This window comes from Myotis daubentonii, chromosome X, assembly GCF_963259705.1.
Source record: "Myotis daubentonii chromosome X, mMyoDau2.1, whole genome shotgun sequence".
Lineage (NCBI taxonomy): Eukaryota > Metazoa > Chordata > Mammalia > Chiroptera > Vespertilionidae > Myotis > Myotis daubentonii.
The window spans coordinates 32,124,370-32,129,848 of record NC_081861.1 but is presented as its reverse complement, the minus strand read 5'-3'; the positions used below and the strand labels follow the sequence as shown (position 1 = coordinate 32,129,848).

At 43.8% G+C, this 5,479-nt stretch overlaps 1 pseudogene; it reads right to left on the bottom strand.

Moving 5' to 3' along the window:
• Positions 1 to 3,545: 3,545 nt before the first annotated feature.
• Positions 3,546 to 3,883, bottom strand: LOC132224209 (large ribosomal subunit protein eL42-like; annotated as a pseudogene).
• Positions 3,884 to 5,479: the final 1,596 nt, after the last annotated feature.

Here is a 5,479-nt window from a genome sequence, read left to right as displayed (position 1 = left end):
AGCCTAGCGGGAGAACATGGCAAGGGATCCTGGACTGAACCTGACTACAGAGATTGGCAGGAGAACCTGACTGGAACCTGGACACTGAACCTGACTGGAGAGCCTGGACAGAACCTGGCTGGAGAACCTAGCGAGGGAACATGGCTACAGAACCTCGCTGGAGATCCGAAGCAGAACCTCTCTGGAGATCCAGACCAGAACTTGGCTGGAGATCCTGGCTAGAGATCCTGGCTAGGCTGCTGATCAACTGAACGCTGTCTCCGTGTCATTCCTTCTTCGCCGACTCCGTCCACACCTTTGGGGAACCCCTGGACCCGCTGGGGCAGGACCCCGGCAGTAATTAGCCGTACATCCGCTACCCTTCCCATTGGCTAATCAGGGCGATATGCAAATTAACTGCCAGCCAAGATGGCGGCCGGCAGCCAGGCAGCTTGAAGCTAACATGAGGCTTACTTGCTTCAGTGACAGAGGACTCCAACGTTCCCCGCCTGCCTTGCCAGCCTCTGAGCTTGCAGTTTGAAACATTGTTACAAATACAGAAGCTAAACAAACCCCCAGAAACCTGCTTTCAGCCTCTGGGATCTCAGAGCTGGAGTTGATACAGTGTTTTGATTATAGAACCCAAACAAACCAGATAGCTGTTTTCAGCAGCCGAGGCCTCAGAGATGGAGCCAGAGCTAAAGCTGGCCCAGAATAAAAAAAAAAAGATAAAAAGGAGCAGTTGGGAGCTTCAGTCACCCGCCAGCCTGAAAACAGGCCTCAGCCCCTCACCCAGACTGGCCAGGCACCCCAGTGGGGACCCCACCCTGAAGGGTGTGTGACCAGCTGCAAACAGCCATCATTCCCTCACCCAGGCTGGCCAGGCACCACAGTGGGGACCCCCACCCAGATCCAGGACACACTTCAGGGCAAAGCAGCCAGCCCCCACCCATGCACCAGGCCTCTATCCTATATAGAAAAAGGGTAATATGCCTCCCAGCAGGGGGATCAGCGGAGTCGAGAGGCCTCCCAGAACTGGGATCAGCATGACAGGGGGCAGCGCCCAAGCCCCCTGATCGCCCTGTGGCTCTATGTGTGACAGGGGGTGGGGCCACAACCTCCCTAACCGCCCTGTTCTGTTCATGACAGGGGAAGGCGCTCCAACCTCCTGATCCGCCCTGCTCTGTGCGTGACAGGGGGTGTTGCCCCAACTCCCCTATCGGCCCTACTCTGTGAGTGACAGGGGGGAGTTCCTCAACCCCCTGATAGGCCTTGCTCTGTGTGTCACAGGGGGGAGCTCCCCAACCCCCTGATGGGCCCTGCTCTGTGCGTGACAGGGTATGGAGCCCCAACCCCCCTGATGGGCCCTGCTCTGTGCGTGACAGGGGGGGAGCTCCCCAACCCCCTGATTGACCCTGCTCTGTGCATGACAGGGGGAAGTGCCCCAACCCCCTGATTGGCCCTGCTCTGTGCGTGACAGGGTACAGAGCCCCAAACCCCCTGATGGGCCCTGCTCTGTAAGTGACAGGGGGCAGCGCCCCAACACCCTGATTGGCCCTGCTCTGTGCGTGACAGGAGGTGGTGCCGCAACCTCCCCATGTACCCTGCCTTGAGTGTGACAGGGGGCAGTGCCCCAACCCCCCCATTGGCCCTGCTCTGAGCCCGACCAGGGGCTGCACCTAGGGATTGGGCCTGCCCTCTGCCACCCGGGAGCAGGCCTAAGCCAGCAGGTCGTTACCTCCCGAGGGGTCCCAGACTGTGAGAGGGCACAGGCCGGGCTGAGGGACCCCCACACATCCCTGAGTGCACAAATTTTGGGGCACTGGGCCTCTAGTATAGTATAATACTATAAGTTCTATCCAGAGCAATTGGTCAAGAAAATAAAATACATCCAAATAAAAAAGAGTAAAATTGTCTCTAATTGCAACTAAAATGATCTTATATACAGAAAATACTAAAGACAAGATCAAAAAAGGTCAGGACTAGTAAACTAATTCAGCAAAGTTGCAGAATACAAAATCAATCCGCAAAAATCAATTGGGTTTCTATATAACAATGCACTATCTGAAGAAGAAATATAGAAGCCATCTCATTTAAAATAGCATAAAAACAATAAACTAATTAGGCATAAAGTAAACCAAGGAGGTGAAAGATACACTGAAAACAAGAAAATATTGATGAAAGACATTAAAGATACAAATAAATAGAAACATATTCTGTTTTCATGAATCAAAATAATTAACATTGCTAAAATTTCCATACTATCTAAAGCTATCTACAGATTCAATGTAATCCCTATAAAAAATTCAGTGGCGTTTTTCACAAAAATAAAAAAATACAATTCTAAAATTTATATGGAACACCTCAAGACCATGAATAGCCAAAGTAATCCTGAGAAAAAAGAACAAAGCTGGAGGCATCAGACTTCCTGGTTCCAAAATATATTACAAAGCCTTAGTAGTAACAAAGAGTATGGTACTAACATACAAACACATAGACCAATGGTACAGAATAGAGAGCCCAGAAATTATGCATGTAAGGTAAACTAATCTTTGACAAGAGAGCCAAGAATGGTGAATAGAGAAAGGATAGTCTCTTCAATAAATGGCATTGTGAAAACTGAGTATTCACAAATCCTATATAATAAGAGAGGGATATGCTAATTATCCAAGATATGCTAATTAGTCACAACTGAATATGCTAATTAGTCATGACCAGTATGCAAGTTGCCCATCACTCCAACATACAAGATGGCTGCCCCCATGTGATCAAAGATGGCCTCCCCCATGTGGCCACAAGATGGCTGTCACAAGATGGCCTGCAGGGGAGGGCAGTTGTGGGTGATCAGGCCAGCAGGGGAGCACAGTTGGGGGGACCAGGCTGGCAGGGGAGGGCAGTTGGGAGCAACCAGAATGGCAGGGGAGGGCAGTTAGGGGCAACCAGGCTGGCAGGGGAGGGCATTTGGGGGTGATTGGGCTGGTAGGGGAGCAGTTAGGAGGTGATCAGGCAGGCAGGCAGGTGAGTGGTTGGGAGCCAGCAGTCCTGGATTGTGAGAGAGATGTCCAACTGCCTGTTTAGGCCCGATGCCACAGGGATCAGGCCTAATCAGGCAGTCAGACATCCCTCGAGGGGTCCCAGATTGGAGAGGGTACAGGCTGGACTTTGAGACACCCCCAGTGCATGAATTTCGTGCACTGGACCTCTAATAAAATAATAAAATTGTACCCATATCTTGCACCATTCTTAAAAATTAACTTGAAATAGATTAAAGATTTAAATGTAAGACCTAAAATGGTAAGACTCCTAGAAGATATCATAGGGAAAGGCTACTTAACACTGGTCTTAACAATGATATTTTTGGATAGAACACTAGATGTACAAGCAATAATAACAAAAATAAACTAGTAAAACACTACATCAAATTTAAAAGCTTCAAAATAGCAAGACAATCAACAGAGTAAGAAGGTAACCTATGAAATGGAAAAAAAAACATTTACAAAATTGACATCTGATAGGTTAATTTTTTAAGTGAACATATCAAGATTTTATTGTCATATAATAAAAAAAATATGAAGCTTAGAACTGGATCACTTCGTCCTTTATCTTCTTATCTCCTCCCAGTTCACAATGCTTGCATCTCTTAACAGCCAGCATTCTCTTAGATCTGCAGTTAGGATCAATGCATTCAAGCTTCAGCACAATCTTCTTTGTAGTTTTAGCCTTTTTTTGGAAAATCAGCTTAGTCTGCCCACCATAGCCACTCTGCTCCCTGTCATAACGCCACTTTCCCATGCGCATACAGAGAATCCTTGCCCTTCTTGTACTGTGTTACTTTGTGGGGTTGGTGCTTGCCACGCTTCTTACTGAAAGTTCGGCGGGTTTTAGGAACATTCACCATGTTTGTGAGAGCGCTATTGGCAGGAAAAAACTGATAGGTTAATTTTTAAAATATATAAGGAACTCCAACAACTCAATAGTAAAAAAATAAAAACAAAGCAAACAAACTAATAACCCGATTAAAAATGGGCTAAGGTCTTGAATAGATATTTCTCTAAGGCAGACATAAAAAGGGTCATCAGGTATGTGAAAAAAAAATGTCACTAATCATCAGGGAAGCTCAAATCAAAACAACAATAAGATAACACCTCATTCTTGTCCAGATGATGATTATAAAAAGCAAACAAACAAATATTGTCAAGAATGTGGCAAATTGAAATTCGTGCACATTGTTGATGGAAATACAAAATGTTGCACATTGTTGGTGGGAATACAAAAGGTTGCAGCCAAGATGGATAACAGTATGGAGTTTCCTCAAAAAATTAAAAATAGAACTACCATATAATCTGGCAGTATCATGTCTAGGTATTTAATTAAAATTATTTAAATTACAATTAAAATTATATCTCAAAGAGATATCAGCACTCTGTTCATTACAGCACTATTTACAACAGCCAAGATGTGGGAACAACCTCTATGTCTCTTGACAGATGAAAGAATAAAGAAAATGTGGCCCTGGAAAGTGCTGCTCAGTAGTTAGAGGATCAGGCCATGCACAGAAGGGTAGTGGGTTTAATTCCTGGTCAAGGGCATGTACCTGAGTTGCAGGCTCAATACCCACCTGCATTGGAGCATGTTCAAGAAGTAACCAATCAATGTTTCTCTCTCTCCCCCAACCCCCTTCCATTCTCTCTAAAAATCAATGGAAAAAAATATCGTCAGGTGAGAGTTAAAAAAGAAAAAAAGAACAAAAATGTGGTATATACAGTGGAATACAATTCAGCTTTAACAAAAAGGCAATTCTGCAATATATGACAACATGGATGAACCTTAAACAAATATGCTAAGTAAAACAACCCAGTCACAAAAAGACAAATACTGCACAATTCCACTTATATCAAATGTCTAAAATAGTCAAATTCATGTAATGAAAGAGTGGAATGGTTGCCACAGACAAGAGGCAGGGATAAATAGGGAGTTTACTAATCAATGGGCATAACATTTTAGTCAAGCAAGATGAATATTCTCTAGAGATCTGCTGTACAAAATTGTACTTATAGTCAACAGTAATATATTGTACACTTAAAATTTCTTAGGAAGATAGTTCGCATGTTAATTGTTCTCACTACAATAAAATAAAACAAGTCAAGGATGGATGTTATAATTTCTAGGTTAATTACCAATAGAACAACAAAAGAATATATAAGTACAAATGGGAAAATAGAAATAAAAACCAATCAACCCAAAAGTACATTTTATAAGTACCGCGCGCTAACCGATTGCGCAACTGGTCAAAAGTACATTTTAAAAAGAAAACTGAAAATAGAACAAAACAAATTAAAAGCACACAGTAAAGTAATAGATTTAAACCCAAATACACAAGTAACTGCATTGACTTGCTAATGAATGAAGTCAACATTTTAAGTAAAAGAAACAGACTCACAGATAGTATTTTTAAAAAGATGCTGTGTAGAAGAGACATATCTGCCACAAAAAAATATAG